The sequence below is a fragment of the Hypanus sabinus genome, chromosome 18 (genome assembly GCF_030144855.1).
Source record: "Hypanus sabinus isolate sHypSab1 chromosome 18, sHypSab1.hap1, whole genome shotgun sequence".
NCBI classification, from domain to species: Eukaryota; Metazoa; Chordata; class Chondrichthyes; order Myliobatiformes; family Dasyatidae; genus Hypanus; species Hypanus sabinus.
The window spans coordinates 9,457,159-9,474,081 of record NC_082723.1 but is presented as its reverse complement, the minus strand read 5'-3'; the positions used below and the strand labels follow the sequence as shown (position 1 = coordinate 9,474,081).

General features: G+C 42.7%; 2 non-coding genes across 2 annotated transcripts; one reads left to right on the top strand and one right to left on the bottom strand.

Annotated features, from left to right (window-relative positions):
• Positions 1–147: 147 nt before the first annotated feature.
• On the bottom strand, positions 148–239 carry trnar-ucg (transfer RNA arginine (anticodon UCG)). Its single transcript is given in 2 exon segments — positions 148–183; positions 203–239. It is a non-coding gene; the product is annotated as a tRNA-Arg (tRNA).
• An 860-nt stretch (positions 240–1,099) lies between these two features.
• On the top strand, positions 1,100–1,183 carry trnas-gcu (transfer RNA serine (anticodon GCU)). The gene has a single exon. It is a non-coding gene; the product is annotated as a tRNA-Ser (tRNA).
• The last annotated feature ends 15,740 nt before the right edge of the window (positions 1,184–16,923 follow it).

The following is a 16,923-nucleotide window of genomic DNA, read 5'->3' as shown; positions in this document are numbered from 1 at the left end:
TAATATTACATGACGCGTATAAAGAAGACGTGGCATTACATTTTCCACGAGGGTGTCGTACTCCGATTAATCCCTGCGCGGAATTGAGGCAACCGTGCTCAAGAGAGTGAGAGACAGAATGGATCCCAAACCGTCAATCTGGCAAAATGACTGCGGCAGGACTCGAACCTGCAATCTTCTGATGACATCCACCAATCAAGCACCGAAGTCAGACGCCTTATCCATTAGGCCACACAGTCATATTCTGTGAGAAAGGCCAAGGGAACAAATGGAGACAATGCGCAATGCTTCAAGGAGTTTCCACCGGTAAAATGATTTCCTGACCGAGATAAAGGTAGTCGCGTGCAGTGATTTCATCCCACGTGAACATTCGACCATTGTCAATATCTCTCCATGCATTCCGGCTTTGGGCTATTCAATGAGCAAACACGAGGAAATCTGCAGATGCTGGTAATTCAAACAACACACACAGAATGCTGGTGGAACACACAGCAGGCCAGGCAGCATCTGTAAGGAGAAGCACTGTCGACGTTTCGGGCCCAGATCCTTCGTCAGGACAGACGTCCTCGATTATTGATTATTGTCCGTTAAGCGTTAGGGAGTTCGGATCTGCGGCTGCGCACAGCCGGACGTGCCTTTCAGCGTGTCTATAATGTGGCAGCTATCGGGTTATTACATTTGCCCTGTACAGGGAAAGTCATCATTCTCGAATCTGTTGACAAGTTCCCATAACATCTGTTTACTTGAAATACAGGAATACGATAGCAAAGCTGCTGAACTTCTATTTAATTTAACATAATTTTACCTCATTGTACAACTTAAAACATTCAGAATTTCTTCGAGTTACAGAGCATGAAATCGATCCTTTTGCCACAGCACGTCCATCTCCTTTAAAGTGCCTACGTTAGCTATTTCCATGTTTCCTGTGGTTGGCACATCTCTCTCTAAACTGTCCGTATCCACGTCCATGAATTCTGGTAGCACGGCGAGCAAAGTAAATCGACATAGAATCTGATCACAAATGTGTGGACCATAGACAAAGTTTGTAAGTACTCTGAAGAAATTCGGAACTTCAAAACACAAGAAAGAGAGAAGAGCAGCCGAGGTGGCCGAAAAGTTAAGGCGATGGACTGCTAATCCATTGTGCTCTGCACGCGTGGGTTCGAATCCCATCCCCGTCGCGTTTTTATATCTTGGAGACCATTTGCTGAAACTGTTCGGGGAATGCTGTCATGAAAAACGACATTATTGGTTTGGCCAAAAGTTAGTTTGACAAATTTGGACTCAATATATAGGACCAGAATTAGGCTATTCGGTGAGTTTTGGGTCCCTAATCTTAGAATATATATGCTAGCAATGGAGAGAGTCCAGAGGACGTTCACAAGGATGATTCCAGGAATGGAAACGCTTGGGTCTGCATTCGCTGCAGTTCTAAGGATGAGTGGGGATCCCACTGAAACCAATTAGACGTTGAATGCCCAGACAGAGTAGATTTGGAAATTATGCTTGCCATAGTGGTAGTCTAAACAAGGGGGCAGAGCGTCAGGATAGAGGGGCGCTCTTCAGAACAGAGATGCGTAGAAATTTCTTCAGACTGCGAATTTTTGGAATTTGCTGCCGCATTCAGCTGGAGACGACAGGTCGTTGCGGGTACAGTGGCATGCAAATGTTTGGGCACCCCGGTCAAAATTTCTGTTACTGTGAATAGTTAAGTGAATAGAAGTCGAACTGATCCCCAAAAGTCATGAAGTTAAAGATGAAACATTTTTCGATATTTTAAGCAAGGTTAGAGAATTATTATTGTTTTGTACAATTTTAGAGTGTGTAAAAAAAATAAAGGAGCACCATGAAATAGGTTGGGCACCACAAGCGATTTGAGCTATCAGATAACATTTACCAAGGTCTCAGACCTTAATTAGCTTGTTAGGGATTTGGCTTGTTCACGGTCATCCTTAGGAAAGACCGGATGATGAACATTTCAAACCTTTATAAATACCCTGACTCCTCAAACCCCGTCCCAACAATCAGCAGCCAATGGCTCCTCTAAGCATTTGCGCAGCACTCTAAAAATTAAAACAATTGATATCCTCAAAGCAGGAGAAGGCTATAAGAAGATAGCAAAGCGTTTTCCTAGCCGTTTCCTTAGTTCGTAATTGTAATAAAGAAATGGCCGTTAACAGGAAGGGTGGAGGTCAATTTGAGGTCTGGAAGACAAGAAAACGTTTTCAAAGAACTGCTTGTAGGATTGCTAGAAAGACAAATCAAAACCCCCCGTTTAACTGCAAAAGAGCTTCAGGAAGATTTAACAGACTCTGGATTGGTGCTGCACTGTTCTACTGCGCAGCGACACCTGCACAAATACGACCTTCACAGAAGAGTCATCAGAAGAAAATCTTTCCTGCGTCCTCACTACAAACTTCAGCCTCAGAAATTTGCAAAGGAACATCTAAACAAGCCTGATGTATTTTGGAAAGAATTCCTGTGGACTGATGAAGTTAAAATAGAACTTTTTGCCCGCGATGAGCAAAGCTATGTTCGGAGAAAAAAGCGTGGAAAATTTCATGAAAATAACACCTCTCCAACTGTTAAGCACGGGGGTGGATCGATCATGCTTCAAGAGACATCCCCCCGTTATGTCCCCCCTCACAGTCCTCGGCAGCCCTGTGTCCACCGTGGAGAACTTCAGGTCCTTGGGAACCACCATCTCTCAGGATCTGAAGTGGGAGCAGAACATCAGCTCCATCCTGAAGAAGGCCCAGCAGCGGATGTACTTCCTGCGGCTCTTGAGGAAATATGGTCTGCCTCAGGAATTGCTGCTGCAGTTCTACACTGCAGTCATTGAATCTATCCTGTGCACCTCCATCACTGTGTGGTTTGGAGCCGCCACCAAGCAGGATAGAACCAGACTACAACGCACAGTGAGGACTGCCGAGCGCATCATTGGAGCCTCCCTGCCCTCTATTGTGGACCTGTACTCTTCCAGGTTGAAGAAGAGGGCGGGGAACATCATAAAGGACTCCTTCCATCCTGCGCACGGACTGTTTGAACTGCTTCCGTCTGGTAGGCGCTTCAGATCTCTCCAGACTAAGACTAATATGCGCTGGAGAAGTTTGTTCCCTACTGCGGTCACTTTGCTGAACAGTTAACTGCCGGTTAACTGTCGGCTAACTATTACTTGGATTGCACTACTTGTATGTATAATCTATATTTTCATTTATATTTGTCATTATTATTGTTATGAGCAGAGAGCCAACATCTGCCGGAAGTAAATTCCTTGTATGTGTACAGGTACTTGGCCATTGAAGTCTGATTCTGATTCTGATTGTGATAGATGAAACCAGTTGAGGAATATTGTCGCAATCCGATAAAAATACAAAAAGGGCTTGGAGGGTCGTGCGGAGAATTGAGGATAACGCAGCGAAAATATCACCCTTCACTCCAATAACTGGCAGTCCAGATTTTCAGCCTGGCATACTGGAATCAGATAATGGATTTCTAAGGGTATTTTCCATCGTGAAGATATGTTTGATAAAGGAACGATGATGTCTTTCAGAAATACGACATACCAGAGAAGGATCTTTTTTGCTTCATTCAGATATGAGATTATGTATAGAAATAAAGCGTTATTGATAACTGATTAGATACAGAGAAAAAAATATTGTTAACTGATTTCTGCACTTCTGAAGTAGAAAAGTGAGTGTTTTGTCCTTATGGTGAAGTCTCCATTAGTACTTTTTACTGCATCCTGAGGGAATGTTCCTGCGGAGAGGGTGAGCTGCTGGTACTTGTTTGGGAGGAATAGCCGGGTTTAGAAATTGCAGCTGAAATAGAGGAAGACATCTGTGACAATGCAAAGAAAATTTCAGTTTGTAACTAAAGCATCGCAACTCAAATGATACACTTCGCTATATGTTTCCATGTTTTGCTCCGCACTGGACAAGAGGACAGGTTGATCGAAATCAAACTTTCCTCTTTGGAGTGAAAAAGAATGAGAGGTAAAGTGACAGTAGTGGACATAGGAGACATAGATCGAGTGGTCATCCAGAGAGGCAGAAATGGCTAATACCATGGTATAATTTTCAGGTAACTTGAGGTAAGTATAGTGGTGATATCAGAGCTTAGTGATTTACACAGAGAATGGTGTCTGTACTGAATATCCTGTCAGAGATGCTGGGGCAAGCAGATCCATCAGGGGAATTTAACAAACTGTACGTTAGGCGCATCATTGATAGATAACCGGACGGTGGTGTGGGTTAGACTGATCTTGGAGTAGGTTAAAATGTCGTATTCTGTATAGTTCTAATAATATTTATCATAACTTAGTTTAAGTTCCATTCTTGCCTCCATGGCCTAACGTCATCGTAACTGAATCGTGTCTGCTGAAGGTTGGAGATGGCTATGAACCAATTGGAGCTCAGCCTGAATCAAACAACCAAGTCAGCTACTTTTCAACAGACTGTATTTCAGAGATACACACACACACACACAAACAAACACACACACACACACACACACACACACACACACACACACACACACACACACACACACACACACACACACACGCGCGCGCGCGCGCACTTAGCAGAGATACGGGTAACTCTGGCAGAGTTCAGATATCAATTCTGTCTGCAAAGGGGTTGTATGCAGACCCAGTGAGCAAGTGCGGTTCCTCTAGTTGGTGCGTTTTCTTTCACGGGTCAAAGTCGTACCGGTGAGTTTATTAATTTGTCATTGTGTACTGTCTGTCATTCGGCTCATGTTAAATAATTGGCCATTGGACTTGAAATTACAGTTCTGCGATGTTGCAGTAAATAAAATAACGTTTATGTTAGGGACCATAGACTACAGACCCTGGGGCTTAAGCCAGGGACCAGAGACCACAGACCATAGAGCATAGACTGTAGAGTTTAGGGGAAAGGCCGTTGACCACAGGCCGTTGTGCGCAGACCAGATAACTTTGGACAGAGGCCATAGATCACAGACCGCAGAGTTGAGGCCAAGGATAATAGACAACAGGCCATAGAGTTTAGGCCAGTGGCGATAGCCAACGGACTGTAGAGCACGGTGTATAGAGCTTATGCCAAAGTCCATTAACCACAGAGCATAGCGCCTATCCCAGCGACAGCAGACCACAGACAATAGAGATTAGGCCAGAGACGATAAACCAAAGACCATAGAGTTTCGGACAGACACAAGCGGACACAGACATTCTCTCTTAGGCCAGAGACCATAGACCATTGTTTGTACACCCCAGACTGTAGAGCTTTAGTCAAAGATCATAGACCACAGATGTAAAGTAAAGGCTGTAGACCTTAGACCTGAATCATCCAGAGACCACAGGCTGTATAGCACAGTGTGTAGTCCATCGACTAGAGACTACAGGCCACACACCGTAAAGTACTCTATAAAGAGGTTAGGCCAGACTCCATAGACCGCAGGATGGCCAGATTTAATATCATCAGTATAATTCAGGCCGGTGTTGGGTGAGTTATGATGCTTGCTAAGTTGCAAACCATCAAAAGAGAAATATTGAGAGTACAGAGTTTGTATGTTCCTGTTAGATTAAAAGGCGATACTTCATAGAATTTTGATTTCAGAGAGATATTGAAGACCTGATAAAGAAGCAGAAAGGGGTATCAACATTTAGCATCAATTGAGAAACTGCAGCACTATGAAAAATGTTTAGAAGACTGACGGGAGAATTCAATCGGGCGAGAAGAAGACATGAGATTTCTCGAGCAGACTAGGTGAAGGATCCCTGAAGACAAATGAAGAGCAAAAGGATTGCAAGGGCTAACAATGTACCTCAGGACGATCAGAATTGTCCTCTACGGATGGAGCCTAGAGAAATGCGGAAGGTCTTAATTGTATTTTTGCATCTGTATTTATTTCGAAGACGAAGGAAAGGGGCAAAAACAGTAAGCAACCTCCTTTGTGACAGCTTGACATCGACTTTCTGAAAATACAAGTGCACAACAGCCACTGATTGCCCTTTGTCTGTCATGCTTGTTCTGTCTTCAAATCATTCCTACAGATTCGTCAGGGAAGATTTTCGCACCTGTAAGCCATGTTGACAGCAGTCATTGTACCATGTGCCTCCAAGGTACCCTGAAACGATGTCCTTATACATCAACTGCAAAATTGTCCGAACAACTGAAGTCAGACTAACTGGCTTATGATTTTCTTTCTTTTACAGCTCTCCTTTCTTGAAGATCATTACTAATGCCCCCCACAATCTCTTCTGCCGACATTTTCAGCACCCGCCAGTCTACACCAGCTGGTGTAGGTCATTTATCTAGAGACAGAAATTTCATTTTCAAAAGAACTTTAAAAATGAAGTTGTTCGGCGAATGATTCTGAAAGAGCGGGGATTCTCCGGGATCATAATATTCTCGTATTGATTGATGAGGGTAAAATGATTGTCACTAAAATAGGGAAGGTTGAATTGCGATCTGGGTGATTTATTATCAAGCTAATTTATGTGAAGAGGTAAAATGACATCGGCTTCAGGTTTTAACTGAATAGCTTGATGTTTAAAGGTCTAACAGGAGGTAAGTCGATGAGTATTTGTGTTCTCAGTAGCTAAAACATGAGCTATGTGTTTTTAAAAATTGGATTAATAGACCCGAGCTTGATTTGTAAATATATGGTCAAGTTCTTGAGAATGTGCAAGTAGAATGATTTCTCGCCACGCAGGTGGACATTCAGCTTACATGGAAGCACCGTATCAGTAAACTAATTGATAAATACAATGGAGCGATAAGTATTCTCAGGTGTGTATGCGCCCCTTGTTAGAGAAATCTCTGTTAACTATTTAGATCTGTTTAAACTGATCGTTTATTGATAATGGCTGTGTTGCTTAACTTCAACTTCATCTTGAACTTTCACTTACTTGGGTGTGATACAAGCAAAGACTTTTCCATTGTGTTGTAGTACCGGAAGCTCATCCTCTGTATCGGCGTTACTGGTTGAAATGGGTCAATTCTCTTTGACAGGTGCGGAAAATGCAGTTGCTGTTAACATACTGACTTAATTTGAGTGGGCAGATCACACTGTTGATGCTGAGCTGCAGGACTCTTGGAAGCATCACAAGAAGAGCTTTGGGTGAATGGGTTCTGATCACACTAGGAAAACTTGTTTTTTAGATTATGCAATATGCTGCACTGCATTGTTCTTCGTAATGCAATAACTTCAATTGGTTTTACTTTACAGGATTAAAAAACAAAGTCTAATGATTCTGCTTTGCCCCAGGTTCGGTTGATTAATCAATACATGAAGGGAAATTGTTAAATCTTTGTGGATGGATCAAAAGGTAATTTAACTGTGAATTTTGATGGGCAGCTTCTCTGCTAATTGTAAGTATTTTTCAGCAGAATTGTTGCTATCATTTTCGACTTACTTTGCGTGGAGGAAATTTTCCATAAAAGGTTGTAATTTGTTTTCCGGGTTTGATGTGTCTGAAAACCAATCTTCCCAACAGTTGGTCAAATTGCTATTGGAAACTCATCAAACACTATTTCACATACGAAGTGTTGTTTTCCACGTCTATCTCACCTGTGCCTTCCCATAGCGCTGATGTGGGGAATGAGCGGGTTGTTTGTTCATCTAGAAAAGCTGGTGAAAGTTCGGCTGTGTGTATAGACTTCTAATGAAGCAAATCAAAAGCTACGGGATTTGGTCCTTAAATTACTTTGATTTTTCATGTATGTCGTTAATAAGCAGATTTGGATGTGTCGACGAATATGATGGTGTACACAGATTTGCGGGTGGACACAGATATGTGGGTGTCAGTGGATTTGGTGGTTTGTCGAATTCATACACACAAATGTCTCATTTGTAGTTACTTTAATAATAAATTCACTTTCAACCGTGAGCAGTAGGGCCTCGGGGAATGCGGTAGGGCAGATGAATCTGGGAACAACGATTCAAAATTAGTTGAAAGTGGCTTGCCTGTTTGACAGGATCGGAAAGAACGCATTTGGGACATTGGCCTTCCTAAATGAAACGACCAAGTACAGGGGATGAAATGGTTTGCTGAAATTGTATAAGATGTTGGTGAGGCTTAATTTGGAGTATTGTGTGCAGTTTTTGTTACCTGCCAATATCAATAAAATTGTAAGAGTACAGGTAAAATTTACAATACGCTTGCTGGGACTTGAGTATCTGAGCTGTCGGGAACTGTTTTGGACTCTGCTCTCCGGAACGAGGAAAGTGAGGGGATTTTTCAAAGATGTTTACAATATTGTGAGTATTACAGGTCAGATAAATGCAAGCAGAAATGTTCCACTAAGGTTGGGGAGACTGGAACTAAAATTCGCATTTTAAACGTGAAAGGGGAAATATTCAAGGGGAATCTGAGTGGGATCTTCTTCACTCAGGGGTTGGTGCTGGTGTGGTAAGCGCTGTCAGCCGAAATGATTAATGAGGGTTCGGTGGCATTCCAGAGAAGTTTCGATATGAACAAGAATGGCAAGGTTATTTAGCATTACCGTCCAGCGGCAATTATGGAAATTGGCAGAATAATAATGAGGTACGAACTAAATGGGCAAAAGGATTTGTTTCTTTGTTGTACTGCCCTCTGCCTGCAAATAAAGTGTAGAGGAAGGGGAACTGGTTGGGTGTTTTACCGAGAAGTAAAGGAAGTGCTTTAAGAATTTCTAGGTGTGTAGTTACTAGTACTGTATAGGCACTGGAAATCCATGGTCAAAATCAAGCCACCAAGACCAGAGATTTTAATGTTGTTGATGTTCCACAGCATGTAAAATTCACGGTGGTAGATTGGAAACGACTGGGAGAAATTCAAGTGGGCGGACACCAGTTCAGTTGGGCAGGGGCAAGCAGAGACAATGGGTCTACATACACACAGACACAGAAAAATAACATTAACGCACATTGACAAATACAGACAAACAAAATACATAGACACAGACACAAAAAGCCACACACACATGTCAACAGCGTCGAGACACAGGCCCGCTACATACACAGGCTAACACGCATACACACACACATACACACACACACACACACACACACACACACACACACACACACACACACACACACACACACACACACACACACACACACACACACACACAATCACATGCACCAGAGCATGAGGCTATAAAGGTGAGAGCAGGAGTAGTAAGAGCAGGAGTAGCCATCTGGCCCATCGAGCTGGTTCCAGCATTAAATCATTAAATAAGATCATGGATGACCTGCCTTTCGACTCAGTTCCTCCTATCTGCCTTTTCCCCAGAACCTTAATTCCCCTAATGTGCAAAATCTATTTCACCTTATATTAAATATATTTACTGAAGTAGCCTCGACTGGTTTGCTGGGCTACTCTCTGGGGAAAGCAGTTCCTCGTCATTCCCTCCTGAACTGACTCCTATGTCCCCTTGTTCTTGTGTAAACTACCAGTCAAAACATCTTTCCTGCCTCTTTCGTATCTATCCTTTTCATAATTTATATGATTCTATAAGATCTTATTCTTCTGAATTCCAGCAAGTACTATCCCAGGCGATTCAATGCGCCCTTATAGACTCACCCTGTCATCTCTGGAATGAAGCTGGTGAAACACCTCTGTACCACGTCCAAAGCCAGTATATCCTTCTTCAAGTAAGGAGAACAGAGCTGCACGCAGTACTCCAGGTGCGGCCGAACCATTACCCTGTACAGTTGCAGCATAAGCTCCCTGCTGTTAAATTCAATCCGTCTAGCAAAGAAGTCCAACATTCCAGTTTGTTTCCTGATAACCTGCTGCACCTGCAAACCAACCTTCCATGCTGAAGCGCTCTCAAGTCCCTCTGCACAGCGGCATGCTCCATATATTTATTATTTAATTAATAATCTGCTCTTGCATAGATGCTTCCAAAATTAATGATCTCGCAATTGCCAACATTACTCCATCTGGCACAACCTTGCACACTCATGTAACCTATCTCTATATCTGTGTATACTCTTCCATTCAAATTAGTTTCATCAACAAACATAGATACACTACACTAGGTCCTCTTTTCCAAACCGTTAATGCATAGCGTGAACATTTGCGGCATACAGCTCACCACTGATTACCAACCAGATTAACTCGCATATATTCCAACTCTCTGCTTTCTATTAGTTAACTGATCCTCTTTCCATGCTAATACATCACCCCCAGCTCGATGCATCCTTACCTTCTGGAATAGTCTTTTTTTTCTTGCACCTTATCAAACGTCTACTGGCAATCCAAATAAATAACGTCTATCTTTTCCCATCCATGCACCGTTTGTTTTATATTTCAAAGAACCCCAGTAAGCCTGACAAACAGGACTTGCCTTTGCTGGATCCATGCTGCCTCTGGCTGATGGAACCATGTTTTCCCTAGATTCGTCACTGTATCTTCTTTTATGACAGCTTTAAGCATGTTTTCATCGAAATTGTTAAAACTACTGGCCTATCGTTACCAGTCTTTTGCCGGATACGTTCAGAACAGTGGAGTGACATTCGCTGTTTTCCAATTCGCAGGGACCTGCCCAAAGTCCAGAGAATTTTAGTAAATTATCACGGAGTCCTCGATTATAACTTCTGACATTTCCTTCAGTAGCCTAGAATTCATTCCCATCGCACCAATAATATCTCTCTTTGGCACATTTCACGTGTATACCGCCGCGAAGACCGAAATAAAATAGTCATTTAAAACCTCTGCATTTTCTCACTTCCAGCTATCAAATCCCTCTTCTAGTATTCAAAGTTCACTTAGCTACCCTTTTAAGTTTTATATAATTATAAAAACTTCTATTGTGCTTTATATATTTTGTCCCATTTTATTTTCATAATCTAGCTTCCCTTTCTTTCTTACTCGTGTAGTGGCTCCTTTTTTTTTTCCTTTTTAAATGTATCCCAATCTTCCAATTCCACGACTTTTGGTGAACTTGTACGCTTGAACTTTTCGTTTGATGCCTTCGTTTATTTCCATAGTTATACAAGGCTGGTAGTCTCTCCCCAGACTCACTCACGCACTCACTCACTCTCTCTTTCTCTCTCTCTCTTCCTTTGTCTCTGACTCTCTCTCTCTTTTCTCTCTCTGTTTCTCCATCTCTCTCTCTCTCTCTCTCTCTCTCTCACACACACACACACACACACACACACACACACTGATATGCTTAAAACATACTCAGTCTCCACCGCACTGCTGAATTTGATGGCTGTGCGTTAGGGATAGGGTGGGTCCCTGACAAAACCCCAAAATATTCTGACTGCGGCTAAGTCAGTGAAGACATTGGAGGGTTTCATGGTCACGGAAGTGTTTATTCATTCCAAAAGAATGTGTTGTGTGCTACCCAGTGTCAACTCAGTCTCTCCCTCTCTCTCTCTCTCTCTCTCTCTCTCTCTCTCTCTCTCTCTCTCTCTCTCTCTCTCTCTCTCTCTCTCTCTCTCTCTCTCTCTCTCTCTCTCTCTCTCTCTCTCTCTCTCTCTCTCTCTCTCTCTCTCTCTCTCTCTCTCTCTCTCTCTCTCTCACTCAAATGCAGTAGTTAATTTAGTGGCGATGGTGATCTTGTCCCGGGGAAAGTGCGGCCTCTCTAGCTGCACCACCCGCTACCTGGTGGCCATGGCAACGCGGGTCTACTGTGCATTGTCCCCCAATTCATATTGTATCCAATCAATGGATATTACTTCCCGTGGACTTTTCTGTGCATCACCACTGTTTGCAGTGTTATCGATGTACTGATGATCAAGCCATTGACTGCTCCGTTTCGTTCTCCGTCGCTTTTACCTTTGATCGATTTGTTACCATTGGCGGCCAGAAGCTGAAAGCAAAATATTGCACCGGGAAAACAGCGGCTGTACTCATAACAACAACGGGCGTACTGTTCTGTCTGCAAAACCTCCCCCTATACTTCACTCAGAAACCCTTGGCTATCATCGACAATATACCTTGGTTCTGTGTTCTCGTGGATTCAGTGAACTTTTTCACTGACCCTGATTGGGTGGGATATGACTGGCTCGATACGGTTTTAACTCTGTTCCTGCCATTCGTTGGGATCCTGTTACTCAACTCTCTGACAATCAGGCATATTTTCGTGGTCAGCAGGGTCCGTAAGGGGCTGAAAGTTCAGAGGAAAGGGGATAAGAGCAGTGATGCGGAGATGGAGAACAGAAGGAGGTCTATTGTTTTACTTTTCACTCTCTCCGACAGCTTCATTCTCCTGTGGATGACATATATTGTAATTGTTATTTATTATCATGTCTCTGTTAAAGGATTGGATTTCAATAACTGAATGGATCTTTCACTATGTCGGGTATTTGCAGAGATGTTTCAGCTGTTGCACGAACACCTTTATTTACGCGGTGACTCAGTCAAATTTCAGAACGCAGCTGATCAGTGCTGTGAAATATCTGCTCATCTCGGTACTTCAGTTCATTGAAAAAACCGCGTCCTGAGCAGAAGACAGAGGCTGCACAGTGTTGCCAGTTCAACGGTGTTCTTCAGGTGTTATTCCAGCGTAGATTGTCCCATTGTACGGAGCCTCAGGGATATGAGGACAGAGAGTGTGGGGGGAATTACCGTCCTGGAGACTCCCGACCTCATTGGACCGGCAGATATCATTTAAATAAGTACTCGCGAATAATCTCCCCACTACTTTGGACAGTGGATATGTCAATCTGCCCAACAGCCTTGGAGTCCGACAGGCCCACAATACGGCGGGGTTCTGGTCTGTTTTTGTTTGGCTAATCCAATGTCAATCACAACAGTCTCCACCTTCCGCATGAATGATTGGCTAACGACGAAATGGGTCGAGCTTAGGAGAAACGGCTGTTTTCACTCCAACTTAAAGGCGCATTGAAGCCACCAACTGGACAGGAGCGTGTGGAGGAAATTGAGAAACAGAACGCTCCTTACTTCAGTATTTTTTCCAATGAAATTGAAATTTCTCCAGAAGTCTCTCTAGATTGTAAGTAATGAAACACAATTGAGTGAATTAAATTAAATTCACTTTCATAACTTAACATTTTAAATGAAAGGCCCAAAAATCTTCGCCAAAAATTGTATGAAGCCTACTTATGCTTTCTTTTTCCTGATATGCCTCACCCTGAAACTGTATTTTCAACAAATCTTACACGACTCAGAAAGATGTTCTCCATTGTATGCCCAATTATAAGTCGTTTCAATATAATTCTTATTTTACCCCTTCTCCCATAACCCTAAAACTTTTATGTATGTTGTAAAGGTGTCTCTCCTTATGCTTATTTCATACCAGTCTTGCCGTAACCCCAAAATTCTTAACCCGACCATCCCATTAACTTCTGATTTCTTAAGTGGAAGGTAGTTAACCATAATTGAACTTTTTAACAGTTAATTGACTGGGAGAGCTAGAATAACCTGTCTCATATCTCATCAAAACCGAAAGAGAATGTGGACAAATTGCAACTTTACATGAACTAATTTCCTCCACCATTTAAAGCCTAATATGATGGCAATCGATTCCGTTGTAATTTCTGATAAACAGTCGGTTAAGTATTTTTTTACTTTCCCTGTGATTCAGGTACAAATAAAGGGCTACACCAACATTCCTAGTAAAATTATCTATTGATAAATCTGTAAAAAACGTATAAAATTATTAACATATCACAATATTTTTCTTGTCTACATTTATCACCAACAGATTATCAGGTATCACTGCATTCTTAAACCCTATTAAACTGTTCAACTTAGAATTAACTAACGTCGCTGGAAAAATCAAAGTGATATTCTGAGAATGCAATAATAACAAACAGATATTCCTGGCACGATATGATCCGAACCACGCATAACTAAACAAACAAAAATCACTCTCTGTGATGTCCCCAACAGTCCTCTAGCATGTCTATGCCCTTTCGAATTAATCCAGTATGTTCACATCAAATTAATCTTCCCCAGCTGTCAGGGTAATTGTCTGATTTGAACCAGTAACAACAGAAGACGATTTTACTGCACTACTGCCAATCTTAAAGACTGTGGTTGGATCACATCCAACCATTTTAAAGCTGACAATGAAGCTGATTCACAAGGTACACATCCATCATTAAGTACATATCTAATTAAACAAATATAAATGGTCAACACAGATTTCCGTGTCGCATCCCTACGATCTCCACATAGACGTCGGAGAATATTTAATGCTCCTACATATTTATTAGGTAGTTTACTGATACGGAGCATCCACGTTAGCTTAATATCCATCGATATGACTAGATATCTTACCACAGAATAATTTTTAAGGGTTTGATCGTATAATTTCGAAGTGCTTTTCAGAAGGCGTATGGTGAAGTTGCATTCATCAAACCTGGGACTGAGTTTAAGAGTCGTTAGGTAACGCTAAAGCTATGTAAGAACTTAGTTGGATACCAAGGAGTACTCTTTTCGGAACGGGTCACTCTCTGAATAGTGCAGTGAGAATACAGAGGAGATTGACAAGAACGTTGTCTGGATCGGAGAACATACCTTATGAGAATAGTTTGTCTGAATTGGGGAACGGGGCACGACTGCGCAAGCGCCTGAAAGTCGGTCAGTGAGAACAGTGTAAAGGGTTTAAAAGCCAGCAGAGTTGAAATGATGATGGTTATTTCTTCAGCGTTTTGAACAGGAAACCACTGTGTAAGCGGATTGAGTTCAGCCAGTGATAACAGGGTTAAGATTTTAAAAAGACGATATCTTTACAGAGCTGCGTCAGAGTGGATAGAGTCAGAGTAAGAAGGCTTTGCCCAACGGGGTATAGGCGGTAACGGATTGAGGTGAGATAGGTTATCTGATTAGAATACAGACAGAAAATATCTGTGTGAGACCGGTTTTCTGTGCTCGGTGTCAGATGTGGGAGGTCCTGGAGACTCTCAGACTCCCGGACAGACACATTTTCACCCGGAGCGTCGAGCAGAAGATCCTTAGTGACCGTGTTAGGGAAATGGAGATGCATCTCGGTGACCTTCGACTGGTCAGGGAGGAGACAGGGTGGAGTTATAGGCAGGTAGTCACTCTGGGGCCTGGGAAGAAAGAGAAGTTGGTAACATTCAGGAGAGGGAAAGGAAAGAAACAGATGCTGGAGAGTAACCTAGTGGCTGTCCTTCTTAATAACAAATACTCCTGTTTCAGACTGTTGTTTGAGGCAGCATACCTGGGGGAAAGGAACACTGTTCGTAACTCTCGCACAGAATCTGACCCTGTGGCTCAGAAGTTGTAGGGAAAGGAAGAGGATGACAGCAGTGATAAGGGATTTGTAGTTAGGGGGTCTCACAGGAGATACTGTGGACGCAGGAAAGAAACGTGGATGACAGTTTGCCTCCCAGTTGCCCGGGTCCGGGATGTTTCTGATAGCGTCCACAATATCTTGAAGGGGGAAGCAGAACAGGGACTTAGGAAGGAAGTTGAGAAGCAGGACTGCTAAGGTAGTAATTCTGGATTACTGCCTGTGCCACGTGACAGTGAGTATCTGAATAGAATGAGGCGGAGGATAAATGCGTGCTGAGGGATTGGAGCAAGGGGAAAGGATTAGGTTTGTTGGAGAACTTCTGAGGCAGGTGTGACCTGTACATAAAGATAGGTTGTACTTCAATGTGAGGGAGACCAATATCATGGTGGGGGCTGCGGGGGGGGGGGGGCAGTTGCAAAGGTTATTGGGGATCGTTTAAACTGCAATTGCTGGGGGTTGGCAACCGAGCTCATGAGACTGGGGAAGAGGAGGTTGGCTTACAAATAGAGAAAAACTTGGATACAGTGCGAAAGGGAGTATTGGCAGGTGATAGAGAACGCCGCACTTTGAGATGTGTCTCTATTAATCCCAGGAGTAGGAGTGTTATGAATAAAGCTGATGAACTTAAGGTGTCGATCTGCACGGAGCTATGATGCAGTAGCCATTACACAGAGTAGATTGGCGCAGAGGCAGGAATGGCTGCTTCATGTGCCAGGCTTTAAATGGTACAGAAAGGACAGGGAGGGAGGCAAAAGAGGTGGGCAGTGCACTGTTGATGAGAGTTAGAATTAAAGCTGCAGAAAAGGTGGAATTCACAGAGGGATTGCCTACGGAGTCTCTGTGGGTGGAAGTTTGGAATAGAAAGGGTTGAATAACTCCGCTGGGTGTTTTTATAGACCAACCAATACGTCGAGGAGCAGATAGGGAGATAGATTCTGGAAAGAGGTAATAATAACAAGTTTGCTGCGTTGGGAAATTTTAATTTCCCAAATATGAATGGGCGTCTCCTAAGAGTGAGGGGTTTAGATCGTGTGTCGTTTGTTAGGCATCAGTTCACTCTGTGGGAGACCATTTTGGAGATAATGATCACAATTCTATCTCCTTTGCCTTAGCATCGGAAAGGGACTGTAACAGGCAAGTTAGGTAAATGTTTAATTGGATTAAGGGGAATTATGAGGCTATCAGGAAAGAACTTGGAATCATAAATTGGAAACAAATGTTCTCAGGGAAACGTGCGGAGGAAATGTGGCAAATGTTCAGGGGATATTTGCGTGGAGTTCTGGGGAAGTACGTTCCAAGAAGACAGAGTAAACATGGTAGGGAACAGAACCTGTGGTGTACAAAGTTGTTGTAAATCTAGTCAAGAAGAAAACATGAGTTTACGAAAGGTTCAAAAAAGTTGGTAATGATAGAGGTCTAGAAGATTATAAGACTAACAGCAAGGAGCTTAAGAATTAAATTAGGAGAGCCAGAAGGGTTCATGAGAAGGCATTGGCGGACAGGATTAAGGAAAATCGCAGGGCATTCTACACATATGTGAAGAGCAAGAGGATGAGATGTGAGAGAATAGGTTCAATGAAGTGTGACAGTGGTAAAGTGTGTATGGAACCGGAGAAGATGGCAGAGGTACTTAATGAATACTTTGTTTCAGTATTTACTACGAAAAAGATCTTGGCTATTCTAGGGATGACTTGCAACAGAGGAAAAT